This window comes from Zootoca vivipara, chromosome 2 (assembly GCF_965207765.1).
Source record: "Zootoca vivipara chromosome 2, rZooViv2.hap1.1, whole genome shotgun sequence".
Taxonomy (NCBI): domain Eukaryota; kingdom Metazoa; phylum Chordata; class Lepidosauria; order Squamata; family Lacertidae; genus Zootoca; species Zootoca vivipara.
Genome location: NC_142584.1, coordinates 52,557,410 through 52,571,826, shown reverse-complemented (window position 1 = coordinate 52,571,826; position 14,417 = coordinate 52,557,410). Strand labels below are relative to the sequence as shown.

Below are 14,417 nucleotides of genomic sequence, written 5' to 3'. Positions count from 1 at the left end.
AAAAACCAAAAAACAAAACCCATGATGTGAGGCCATAGTTGGGTTGGATTATAAACCACAGCTTGTTTTAACTATGGTTTAGAGTTATATCTGACACAACAGTCTTGCTTAACCAGACACTTATCAAGCTACAAATGTCCAAGGCAAGAGCAGCTGGAAAACAGATGACGTTTCAGAGGAGAAATCTATGACTTGTTTGCTCATCTGTGAAATGACTCACGGTTTGCTGAACAAATTATGACTTAGTGCTATGCACCAATACAGCCAAATTGTTACTTGTGATTTTTCGACCCCTTTCTATGGCACCCAGGGCATTTGTTCAAAAATAAGCTTATTGGAGTTCATTGCATGTGCAACACATAGTTATGGATGTGGTCAAGGCATAGCCATTACACCTGAGGGTGGAATCTTATCTATTTCATAGATTTAAGTGGGATTGCACTTGTCAGTATAGACCAAGATGAAAGACCTTCCAGTTAAGCCTCAGATGTTTTAGGAAAGTAGCAGTCTAACTGAATAAGCAGAGGCTGGATGTGACGGTGCCATGCACTTGCCTTTAGGGCAATATGAATACATAGGAAGACTTTGAAACACTGGACTCAGCTAACTACTGCACTGTCTGCTACTTAAAAGCAGATTACACTTAATAAAACTCGCATAACCAGGGCACTTGCATTATTTAAAATAGACTTAGCAGTGTTTTTAGTGATTTGGAATATTTAGGGCATTCAGATATTCATAACCCCAGTTGTCCCTGGAAATGCATTTGCATGGACAATGGATAGGGTTTCCAGACTCAATAGAGGACAGGACTTCTGTGCCTTTTAATTGCCCTGCTCTCTTTTGAGTCTGGAAACCTTAAAGAGAAACCAGCAGACCCTTTGTTTAATTTCCAAGCAAAGGTGGTTTCTCTTTAAGGTTTCCAGTCTCAAAAGAGAGCAGGGCAATTAAAGGCACAGAAGTCCTGTCCTCTATTGAGTCTGGCAACCCTAACAATGGAGCATGTGAGTTGAGTTTCCAGCTGCAGCTTCTCAGTGGCGATTTTTGTGGAAATGCATTTTCAGCTCTCACTGTAATGGGAATGATTTTGGGGTAGTAGTGGAAGGATCCACAATCCTATAAAATGCTTACATGAGCAAAATGGGAAACTCAATGGGCCTTTCTTCTGAGTAGCCACTGCACAATTTGTGAAGACATGATGTGCATATAGTTCTCCTGCCTCAAGGTGGAGAGAAGAATTTAATGTTATTGTGGTTCCTATTCACCTGAGTATTGTGTTGGTTATTCCTATCTGGAACACAGACAACTGGGAATTCATTCTTCCCTTGCTAGCTCAGTTCAAACTATAAGGAGCTGTGCCAGAGCACAATTATGAATTTGTGTTCCCTTTCATTTTTACAGGGATTCTACAGGAGACATCAGTGATGAATGTTGCTTGTTTTTTATGTTTATTTATTATCACCTACTGGTTAAACCACAGAGCCTAGGGCTTGCCAATCAGAAGATCGGCGGTTCGAATCCCTGCGATGGGGTGAGCTCCCGTTGCTCAATCCCAGCTCCTGCCAACCTAGCAGTTCGAAAGCATGTCAAAGTGCAAGTAGATAAATAGGTACCACTACAGCAGGAAAGTAAACAGCATTTCCGTGTGCTGCTCTGGTTCGCCAGAAGCAGCTTTGTCATGCTGGCCACATGACCTGGAAGCTGTACGCCGGCTCCCTCGGCCAATAACACGAGATGAGACCTGCAACCCCAGAATCGGTCACAACTGGACCTAATGGTCAGGGGTCCCTTTACCTTTACCTTTTACTGGCAATTTCAGGGCCCAATCTTATTAGATGCTCTTCAGACTGAGTTTCTGGTCCTGGATGACAATATTCATTTAAGTCTTCCACGTTATTGAAATGGGTTTTGTTCAGGCAGGAAGACTTTCAACAAACACAACAGTTGGGGAAACTGCAGCAGTCGCCAAGTACACAGCTTGCAAAATGTAGTGCACATCTTCTGAAATAATCCATAATCTAGAACAGGCATCCCCAAACTGCGGCCCTCCAGATGTTTTGGCCTACAACTCCCATGATCCCTAGCTAACAGGACCAGTGGTCAGGGGTGATGGGAATTGTAGTCCAAAACATCTGGAGGGCCGAAGTTTGGGGGTGCCTGATCTAGAACATTGATTTTGGTGGGTATGTTTAACTGTTGTGGTTGGTTATATATAGCCTAGTATATCGTTCTCTGACTGATGCTTTCCAAACATCATTGTACCACAACTCCCATCATCCCTGACCATTGGCTGACTGACTGGTGTGGCTAGAAGCTGTAGTACAAAATGTTTGGAGGACACCAGGTAGGAAATGGGGAGTAGTGACCAAGCTGACGGCTTAGTCATCACTCTGTGTTTCTCAACTGAATGAGCTACTTAAATCATTCAGTGATAATTTGTTTATGTTAATCAGATCTCCTAGCCTGGGACAGATTTGTTTTCTGGTAATGCAGGTAGGATGATATATGGCAACTATGTCACTTAACAGCTACAGCTCCTGCCGGTTAGGTGAGCTGCTTCCTGTGACTCATTCTGCTCCACCTTGTTCAGGCACTCATATTGCGGAAACCCCCACAGCCCAACCCTAGTAAAAATCAGCCATATCACAACAGGGGTGTTTTACATCTGCTTTGCACCTGGGCAAGCATGTCACTCAGGCTGCAGGAGACAAAAGAATAAATAGACCAGGCCTAGTATTCATGTGCATCTTCAAGGCAATACTCTTTCAGGTGTTGTTTCTTGTGACCAGTTCCTTCTGCTTCCCCTGCACTTGTGGCATCTAGTAGCATAATTTTTCCTGCTCTTAAAGGTAAAGTGTAAAGGGGCCCCTGACCATCAGGTCCAGTCGTGTCCGACTCTGGGGTTGCGGCGCTCATCTCGCTCTAGAGGCCGAGGGAGCCGGCGTTTGTCCGCAGACAGCTTCCGGGTCATGTGGCCAGCATGACAAAGCTGCTTCTGGCGAACCAGAGCAGTGCACGGAAACGCCATTTACCTTCCCGCCGGAGCGGTCCCTATTTATCTACTTGCACTTTGATGTGCTTTCGAACTGCTAGGTGGGCAGGAGCTGGGACCAAGCAACAGGAGCTCACCCCGTTGCAGGGATTCGAACCGCCGACCTTCTGATCAGCAAGCCCTAGACTCTGTGGTTTAACCCACAGCGCCACCTGGTCATATTTAACAACAACTCTTTGTTGTTTCAATTCCTCATAAAGCCAGTTCTTTAGAATCTTAAGAATCCTTATGCTGCCAGATGCTTGCCCTGTGTCTGGGTGAGATAAAGATCTGGCCCGCCAGGCCCAAAAGGTTTCCCATTCTTCATATATATTCCCATATATTGCCCCCTTTCCACTCATCCATTGATTGATCTGATAAACAGGGAGGAGGCAATTTGCATCCCCATCAGGGTTGGGCAGAGAGGTTTGCAGCAAAACTAACAAAGAGTCTTGTGTGGCACCGTAAAGACAAACACATTTATTATGTATACATTTTTGTGGGGTCAAACCCACTTCATCAGAGACATGGGCATGCAAGAAAGAAAGAAAGAAAGCCCATGAAACCTTGTGCCAATATATATATATATATATATATATATATATATATATATATATATATACACGAGCCTGTGCTGCTTTTTTTTTGTTTCTTCTTTTTGCCAGTGATTCCTAAAGTGGTGGGGTCTCGCGGGGGAAGCAAGGGAAAACATGCTTTCGGAAGGGCATCTCAGGGGTTTGCCACCCCTGCCTGAGATACCCAAAAATATCAGGATGAGATTGGATCTGAGGAGCTTAGGGGAAGCCAGAAACTGATACCATTCAGCCAACCAAAATACTTAAGGACAAATAGCAGGCGGCCCCTAGCCTATCCAACAATAAGATTTACAGGCACATTGGCTTTCGACTCATGTACTAACCACTGAAGAATGAAGCAGACATTCCGTTGTGAGATAATGACATCCTCTTCATTTCAGATCTTAAGGAGAGTTTCCTGTGCTCAGACACAGACTGTCCATGTAACTTGGGTGGGTGTGGTTCTTCATTGGCTGACAATAGTTTCCTGCCTCAGGCAATGCTGTCTGTGTACTCAGTGGTCAGGTTGGGCTTAGTTAACATTCTTTCTTGTGTTTGTCAACCACCTCCTTTCTGTTCTCTCCTGCACATTCCAGCTGGCCTTCTACTTAGCAGTAAATTATATTGGCAGACATTTGGAAAACATCCTCTTGATATACCCAAACCACCTACTTCCCCTACGAATGGAAAGAAGAAGACATAAATACAAAATGCATACCTATTAAGTGGAACAAGCCTTATATGGGGTTTGTTGGATCATGTTGTCTAAATCCAGGGTTTCGGGGAGGGGATCTTTCTCAGCCCTACCTGGAGAGTCTGGAGATTGAACCTGGATTTTCTGAATTTAAAGATGTTCTACCACTGAGCTATGGGCCCTCCTGAGCATTCCCAGAACTGAGTGGATCTTGGTGCCTTTGAACTCTTCCTGTCCTGGTTTTATTATGCAAGAAATAAGCACTTACTGCAGGAAATCAGGAAATCTTCCCACCATATCACATCAGTTGCAGAAAAAGTGCACTTTTCCAGTACTGCTGCAGCAAAGTACTGTACATAATGGTCCTAGCCTGTTCTGGACCCAGTTAAAAATGCTGGTTTTGACCTTGAAAACCCTTAAAGACTTGGGATCAGAGGACCTGGAATATCTCCACCTTCTGGATATACCTGCCCAAACCTTAAGTGTCCTCTTCAGAGGCTCTGCTCCAGATGTCCCTTCCAAGTGAAATGAAGGGAGTGGCTACCAGGGACAGAAACTTCTCAGTGGTGGCACCCCAGCTGTGGAATGCCTTCTTCAGGGAAGCTCACCTGGCACCTTCTTTGTGGTCATTTGGCACCAGGTGAAGACATTTTTATTCTCCTTGACCTTTCAAATTTGCAATCTTAAAATATTGAGTGTTGATCCACTGCTTTTATTGTGCATATTTTTACTTATCCCACCGACTGGTTTTCGCACACTCTCTGCCAAACTCTTTTATGTGACAATTGTTGTTAATACTGGAATGTTAAAAATACAGTCATAAAACAGCTTCTATGACCTGTATTTAATTTTTATTTTGTTTTATGTGGTGACTTGCACAAAGAATTATGGTATTGGGCTTCATGCTATAGATATCACAAATAAATTTTTAAAAATGCTGGGGAAATGCCATTTCCCTTCTCTTGTCTTCCATCCCTGTGTGTTTATTGAACAGCAAGACAGTGATACAAACAGAAGGATCACAGGGGAACTTATTGGGGATGCACATAACATCACTGGGTGATGGGATAATGGAGCAATATCTAGGCCAAATTCTAGTTACTGCCTGCTTTCCAATGCCTAGGCAGTTGCCAAAGTGTATTTAGAGTTTATGGCATGATTGTCCAAAAAGGTCTTTGGTAGAGCAGAAATGATTACAATAATTGGCATCGACTCTTCCATTGACATTGATTACTCTGTAGAGCCAGTTCTAAGAAGCATGTTTGCTGGACTTGCTGGACGATGTGAAATTAAAAGGGCAGCTGGATCCAGCTGACCAGCACGGCTGGTTCTAGAGACGATATCAAACAACGGATCCTAATATGATATCAATCCCGAAATATTTTTGGAAGCGGGCCAGAGCGTTTGCTCTTAGAACATGGATGTAGGGCTGAATTTGAGTTGATTTGGAATACGTATGTAGAAAAATCTTTGTTGAAGCAATTAGTGAAATAACAGTAGGACAGCAAAATAACCTCTTTGTCCTCTCCCTCATACACAGACTTCCACACCTTTCTATACTGCATAGTTGGAGTGTGTGTGTGTGTGTGTGTGGTGGGGGGGGGACAACCTGCATTAGACCTTGGAATGTTTAACTGCTGGTTGAATCGCCAGTCACTAACAAGGTCTCTGCCATTATCACAGCCTGTCATCTCTCATTTAACACTGTGCTTAAAAGTGCAAGGCATTGCCTCTTGGCTTCATGGCTGCCTCAGGCCTTAAGAACAAGGGAGGTGTTATTGGTGTTGAAAGGAGCTGCTCAAGCATAGTTAGTGAAAACATGAAATTATATCACTTACGGTTGACATTTCAGGGGTTTCAACTCTTTTATTTCCTTCAAAATATGTAGTATTCAGAAGTTGTTTGAGGGGACATTGTTGCCATCATATTATTTTGACTACCAGGACTTAACAGTGTGCAAAATTCTTTCTGAATGGATAGAGGGAAATATTTATTTCTATTGTGTTTACTTAAGGGATTTATACCCAGTCCTTCAACAGCTTCCTTGGAGCAGCTTGTACGATCAAATGAACTTAAACAAAAACATTAAAGCAGAAATTTGAAAACACCACAATATCAAAGAGCAGTATAAAAGCAGCCATAAGAAATAAAGACAGCGGAAGAGCACTGTATAGCCCAATGGTATTTTGAGGGCCACAGATTCCCCTTCCCTGTTCCAATAGCTGCATACAGCTCTCATCTAGGTTCGCTCTTTCCTCTGCCTTCCATCAAAAATGCCACGAACTCTTGGCAGTGGCAGCACTGTTGGAAGTGTCAAGAGTCCACTTGAACTCATTTCTTCACTATCTTGAAATGAAATAAAGCACAAGAGTTGGGTGGTGGGACCTCACTGTAAAGGGTTAAGCATTTGTGCTTATCTTCAGTGATGTAATGGATGATGAAACTGTTTTTCTGCAATAAACAATGGTTGAATGCTAACCTATGACAAAGGCTACATGTCCCAAGCTCTTTAATCTTTCCTCGCATTTCATGTCCTTCCTATTGTTCAGCCCTTTGCTGTTGGAAAACTGCACTGGGGTGGAAGAACACTGTGCTCTTACCCATCTGGCTGGGGAAGTTGATGCTATTTATGTGCCATGCAGTGTTTTGGCCTCCTGACTTGGTTTCCCATTTAAGGAAAGGGGAGGGAGGAAAGAACCAAGATACTGTTATTTTCCCGTTCTCCTCCTCTTCCTCCTCCTCCTCCTCCTCCTCTGCAAAAGCACTCAAGTCCCATCCTTCAGGTTTCTATTACTTGGTATGTGCGGAAAATAGCACCTTGGTGGTTTCAGGAGAGGATGTACCACTGTGGATTCCCACAGTTTATAAGATGAGGCAGGAAGATCTCGATGACTCATAAGCACTGGTCTCTCTTTGTTGTTTATTATCCTTAATGTCATGGTTTTCCTTCTTTTGAGCATGTTTGTGTACTTTAGACCATGTCTTCATTTTGTCAGGACAACGTTGTGTGTGGTTCCCACACATGGGAAATGTTGTTGACTGCGTCAAGGCTGTTCTCTATTCACTCGCAATGAAAATAAAATAAAATAAAGATCTCGGTGGAAACGAGGGAGGTTTCTAACTACACCACATCCTGACACACTGACTGTGGGTCACTTTTCCATCACATGCATGACAGCATTTAAATTACCCTGCTCCTCCAGAGCTGGGCCCATGGCTGGTGTAATGGAGCATGGCTTTGCTAACATGCTTTATCTAAGGCTCTAAATCTGTGACCAGGTTTCTTTGGGGGAGGTAATGACTCTGTTAGTGGTTTAAGAGTGGGTTTCAAGACCAGGAATCAGTTCTGCTGGAGGAAAGGCAGCCTGTAGAGAATTATTGTGAAGGTAAAAACACTGGGCAGGCCAAGAATCCAGCACCCCCTCTCATCATCCACTGCTTAACCCATGGGCCGGATGCGGCCCATGGAGGCCATTTATCTGGCCCACGAGCCGCCCGGTCACCGAGCCGACTGCTTGGCAAGTCCCCCACGTGCTGCGCTAAACCGGCACAGTGCAGCGCGGGGACTCGCCATGTGGTGCTGCAAATCTCTTCTGCGCATGCCCAGACGCGATTTTCAGTTTCCGGACATGCATGCGCAGAAGTGATTTCCAGAGCCGCGGACATGGGCAGTGCGGCACTGGAAATCACTTCTGTGCATGTCCGGCGCATGTCTGGCCCACGGACAATTGTCCGTGGGAATGATCCGGACCACGGCCAGGAAACATTGCCGACGCCTGGAACAGCAGTGCCACCACTTTATTGGTATTTATGTGTGACCCAAATTCAGACATGGGTCTGCTGCCATCATATGCAGCTGTTCATGTGATTTACAACAACAGCTACCCCGTGTTTTAAACCTATGAACTGGCGAGAGATTTACTTTCTTCTGGAGCATTATATCATATGACAAACTCCCCCTTTACTTCCTAAATGGCACCTCTGACAATAAACACTCCTCTGTTGCTTGATTGATCTTTCCCCACAGCCAGTTCTTCTCTTGAGGGGACACTGCATTTTCTCAACCCTCAAAAAGCAGCATTTCATCATGAGAAAATGCAGCCTCCGCACCCTTGCCTGCAGCTGGCCTGCCCTGACTGCTTGCTATAGTGATTTTGGTTGGGTGAGGGTCAAGGTCACCTTCTCCTAGTGGAAAGTGCCCTATACATGACTAGTGGTGAGTAGCATAACTCTATCTCCACCCCTCAGCCGCATGCCTACATTATTCATTTGTGACCTTTTGAAATGTTAACCGCCCCATATGTATTTGCAATCACAGCAAATCTGAGATACTAAATATATACAGCATACTGTTTTCTTATTGGCCAGTGCCCTTGCATAGTCTATATCAGGGATGGGAATCCTGTTGCCCTCCCTGAGTTCTCAGGTTTCTTCTAGACTGCTGCTATTTAGGAGGTTGGGATTCATTCATGCACTGGTAAATTAAGACTGTGCAGTGAAAGTGGATTTGGACTCTTCCACAAGGAAGCCTTTCTCCAGCATGGAAGTTGGGGTGCACACCTTCCATTTAAGACAAGGCACGTCGAAAGAAAACCAATGGGAGTGCTATCTTACTCCCCCATCTCAGAATGTAAAAGCTATAATCATGACACTAGGCTCGCACTGGGGTATGTAATAAAAGGAGCCAAGTATCTTGACTCAGGGACAGAAGGACATAACTACGGCATTGTTTTGCTTATTATATTTCTAAACCACCCTTCCTCCCATAAGAGCTCAGGGCAGTTTGCAGCAGGATCAAATAAAATACCACTGATAGTTAAAACAAGGTGCCAACATTTTTAGGTCAAATGAAGCAACAATGATCTCCCCACAGCTTCTGCGTTTCAAAAATCTACCCTTACAACTACTGCTTCGGACAGATCTCACCCAATGGAAATTAATTAATTAATTTCCTAACATTCATACACCGCTTGATTGCAAAAGCAAACAAATAAACAAACAAACAAACCCAACCTCAAACCTGTTGAGCATTGAGCAGCTTCACAGAGAGCTAAGTGGAGACAACCACTATTAGGAAAGCAACTGATACCGGTAATTCTCGAAGCTAAGAACAATCTCATGATGATTGTCTACGAAGGTGACTATACCTGTGATTCGTCTCTGACCATGTGATGATGTTAATGCATTACTCAAAGACTATGAGCTTTAAAAGGCATTTCCTTTGAAATTCTGTTCCCAGTAGGAGCCAACTCTTAGGGGCCGAGGTGCCTTTGTCCCCCCCCCCAAATAATTGAGGGGACTCCCCCCCCCAAAGTTGATGGGCATTCCTATTCAAATGATGTGTGTGTGCCACATAATGTGATCTATTATGCAGGACAGAGTTTACCTGCGCCCCCAATATTTTATTCAAGTTGGCACCCCTGTCAGGTCTTATCCTCTGGCTGTTTGACCCCCTCATTTTCAGGCTGAAGATGTCATTGCCATCTTCTCCATATTGTTAAAAACTTTGTATTCTGTTCGCTGGAAAGGAAGGAAGGAAGGAAGGAAGGAAGGAAGGAAGGAAGGAAGGAAGGAAGGAAGGAAGGAAGGAAGGAAGGAAGGAAGGTGGCATTAGGAATAACTCCTGCTGCCATTTATATGATGCTAATTTGATGTCCAAATAAAGACCGCTCCCTTTGTTATTTATAGGCCACCCCATGCTGATGCTTTTGTTGCCATGTGCTGTCCTCATGTGGATGCACAGTAGTTCCTTGGAATCAGTACCATTGCTGCGGTTCTGAGTCAGAAGATCTGAACAACAGCTGGATTTGGTTGCATCCCCAGGCCTACATGTCTCCAAGAGGAGTGTTAATATTGCCCCCTGCTTCACAAGACTCCCCCTTCAGCTTCCTGCCACAACAGGGTGTGTGGTACACAACTTCCCTGAGGTACTTACTGAAGAGGTCTGTATGTGTTCAAACGTTTCACTGCTCACTTACCAGGGAGTTTACATCATTAGGAAACAATTTTCTCCCATTTTTACTTTTTTAAAAATACATATACATAAATAGCTTGTTTCCTTTCCATCGCAGCTACGCTGTTATTTATTGCCCGCTTCCTCTCAGCCAGACGGGGTGGAAGAGTTAAAAGTTGCACTTCCCATGAAATGCACAGGATCTTGGTGCTGTCAGGTTCCTGCAATTGTTTCTGTCCATGGGTTTCCGTTGGCAGTTTATGACTCACAGCCAAAATCTGATCTGAAGTGGAAGTGGCCCAGGCTTTGTCAAAGTATACCTGCTGCTTTGGGGGAACCCAACTTTCATGTGCTAATGATGTGCAGCATGTAGGAGGGAAAAAGTACGGTAGGAGGTGGGCCTCTTTCCTGGCAGTAGCCCAACACCAACAATGCTCCCCCCATTTGAAAAATAAAGCACTTGTTACATTTCAGTAGACAGAGGTTTTGATTTTCCTTTAAAAAAAAATAGAAAGATTTGTTTTATACTACATTTTAAAGATTTGCCTTGAGACAGTCTTTAAACCTCTTCTGTTGACCACCAGCATTATGCTTTCCATTTTTAAGTTCGGAATAGAGTAGTTGCTTTGGAAGACGATCATCAGGCATCCACACAACATGACCAGTCCAATGAAGTTGATGTTGAAGAATCATTGCTTCAACACTGGTGATCTTTGCTTCTTCCAGTACACTGATATTAGTTCACCTGTCTTCCCAAGTGATGTGTAAAAAATAGTATAGGATGACTTGATCAACGGAAGCCAGTGATTCTGCTTACATTAATCTGAATTTGCAAACTGAATCTGCAATCTGTAAACTAAACTTTTCAACTGGCATTCCTTTTTAGAACATTCTGCCTTGACCTTTAAAACACACACACACACACACAGCACTTACGATTTACTTGTTTTACAAGAAGAAACATTTGCTTTTTAATGCAGCAATTGGTGCTTGCCTTCAGCAGTAGCTGTTACTCCAGATTATTTGACTGAAATCTGTAAAGTTTTATGGTCCCTCTGGGGCAGGAGAGGCTTGGCAATTCCCCGTGTCATGCAGGAGGTTATTGTCATTAGGAAGTAAAGCAAAGTGCAACGGCAATTTATCTCTAGGCAAGCCATTTGGGTGATGCTTCCAGAAGGTTGGGTTCTTTTTCTGTGTGACATACAGTATATTGGCCCTCTTGCATTGTCTGAGGGGAGGCCATCATCAGCGCCCAGCATGAAGAATGACTCTCTTCCTTACCTTCTAGCATTAACTGTGTCCCCCTCCTTCCACTCCCTGCCAGGATTCTGGCATTTGCTCTTTCGGCTATAAATTATTTACAGAGGAAATGCTGAGTCAGGAAGCTGATGTTGTAGAAAAACGTTAGTCGAGCTATGAAACTCAATCCAAGCTAATTGAAAGCTTCCTGTGCTGCAGTTTTGCCCACTCTTTTCATTCATAGGTTTGGCTTGTCATTCAGAATCTGACACACTTGGGATGGGGATATGAAAGTGAGTAAAAGTCATCACTCACAGCGACCTTATCCGGGGAAGCTTATACCAGGGCAAGGCAGAAGTTGAATGCCTCACCTAGCATAAAACACTGGAGTACGAAATGCTCCCAGTTGCAAAGGGAAGCTGATTTTATTTTGCTACTGTTGTCATTATTAACATATTTGCATTTAACATTTGACATATTAAAAATAACCATACTACATAGCCTGTAGCTTAGCTTATTTCAACATTTGCCTCCCTTTAATATATAATGCAAGAAATAATAATAATAATAGTAATAATAATAATAATAATAAGCAGGGTGATGGTCGAAAATGCATCATTGCTCACCACTGATAAATCATCCATTGATCCTTTACCTTTCATAATTGTCCTACACTGTACAATGACATTATGCTTCTTTGCATTCATTTTGTCTATATTTCCCCTAATAATGGGTACGGATGTGCCTTGCTTATTATTCCAATACAAGCAGGCTGCATTTCTCAACATACAGGTAGGTAGCCGTGTTGGTCTGAGTCGAAACAAAATAAAAAAATAATAATAAAAAATAAAAATAAAAAATTTATTTTTTTTAAAAAATAAAAAATTCCTTCAGTAGCACCTTCTTTAAGGTGCTACTGAAGGAATTTTTTTATTTTGTTTTCTCAACATAGTTTTTCTCCTGTTGCTTTCCTTCTCCAATCCTAATAAAATCTATCAATTTAACCATACAGATTATTATTGTAAACCATTCTTCTGTAGTAGGGGGATCTGGCCTCTTCCATTCTTGACAGATGGCTCGTCAGTTAATGGAGGAATCATTACATCTAGTTCTTCTTGAGGTATCAGTTCTTTACAGTATGCAAAAAATACAACCCGAGGGTCTTTTGGTCACTGGCATCCAATAATGTTTGTTTGTTTGTTTTAATTTCTGTCAAGACCTCATCCTAGTACTTAACAATATTTGAATGGGTCCAAAAAAACCCTGTGCTGCTATGCCTGCTTTATATTTTTGTAAAAACGCAATGACAACCCTTGCAGATTCAGTTACGGCATTGGGATATATTGATCGTTCATCCTGGAAGTTGCTAAATGAAAGGGCCGCTTTGATTAAAACTAACTTAAATTAGATGCAGATGTGACCAGATGTGGTAACTTTCTAAAGCTGAGAGCTAATAAAGCTTTACTGAATAAAACTTTATGAGGCCAACCTTGAAAGAGATTTTCTGCTCCTATTGATACCAGTCACAACTTATGCCACAGTTGTTGGCATATTGCAGCGGTATTTCTAAAATGAGATTATTATGAGCTATACCTACCCGGCCCCATAAAATCTATCTTCTGCTGTGAATATGGGCCACTGGTGTATTTTGTCATGAATGAAACTTGCACTTTAAATTTAAAAAACATTCTGGTTCATTTTTGTAAGGGGAAATGTTTCTCTCCATTTTTCAGGGAACAAATCTCTCCACCATCAGCTTTTAAAAATATGATTGAGGCTGAGGGGAGAGAGTATTAGCATGTACATTTATTTCTTCACTCTTTTACCCTTGTGGGAAAACTGTTAGGCTTTCTGCAATGCATAGTTGCAGGTTTGTTTTTAAACAAACAAACAAACAAACAAACAAACAAACAAACAAACGGTTTAAACTTGGTTGAGACATTATTACCTTAATAATTATCTCAGGAAAGCAGCAGCAAGATTCAATTGGCAGTAGTCCAACAGTAGAAAGAAGAAAGTTCACATATTTCAAAAGTTTCTGAAACTTTAACATGAGAAACCTTCAGTGGGATTCAGGTTTACATATTTTAGCTGGCAATGTTATTTTCATACTGTACAAGCAGGAGCTCTATTCAGCTGTTGATGAATTTTGAAATCTGATTTTGATTTAAAAAACCACACCTTTTTATTTCCTAAATTGATCATTCACAATGATGTTTGTTTGAAGTGAATGTGTGGTTGAGGCTGCAGTCCTGCACTTAACTGGGAGTAAGATCCAGTAACACACACTGATAAGACATAGGTTGGATTACAATGTAAGGCTGAAATCCTATACACACATACTTAGGAGTAATCCCCGCTGGATGTGATGGGACTTACATACACACACGATTGCGCTGTTCTTCCAATTTAGTGCGCAAAGGATTGCAGCCTCACCCCAGGTTTTGTAACAGAACTGAGTCACTCTCCTAGACTTCCAATGGATAGGCTGGGAATTGCTGGGATGGATTTGCATATGTCCACATGGAGCAATGCAAGGAGAGAAGCTAGGGATGGGAAGGCATATTTTATTATTTTTATAAATGGAAGAATCGGAGGGAGGTTTATTTCAAGCCTGTAGTTGTTGAGTGCTAATAGAGGTGTCAATGCAGGAATTTTTTTTTCTAATGACATGGGGAAATGGGGAGAATTTTTCATTCATCTCCTGCTTAGCACATACAGATGTGTTCATAATTATCCCTTGCCTGGGGGCAGCAGGCACAGGTGGGTTCCAAAAGGGCTTGTACGCCTGCCAGATAGCAGAGCCTGAAAGAATGATATGTAGACAATCGGAATGCCATTTAGTGAGCAAAGCACAATAAAACTCCGGAGCTCTCTTCCTGTCTCCGAAACCCATAAATTATGAAAATCGCACCTGCCTCGGGC

General features: G+C 42.6%; 1 long non-coding RNA gene across 3 annotated transcripts in view; it reads left to right on the top strand.

Moving 5' to 3' along the window:
- Nucleotides 1-14,417, top strand: part of LOC148686861 (uncharacterized) — a 126,486-nt gene that overhangs the window by 18,630 nt on the left and 93,439 nt on the right. Inside the window, exon 3 of one of the 3 annotated variants that reach the window (XR_015948129.1) lies at nucleotides 4,203-12,308. The exons of the other annotated variants lie outside the window; for them this stretch is intronic. This is a non-coding gene — a long non-coding RNA (uncharacterized LOC148686861). Of the gene's footprint in view, nucleotides 1-4,202; nucleotides 12,309-14,417 lie in introns of those variants that run through there. 3 annotated transcript variants of the gene reach the window in all.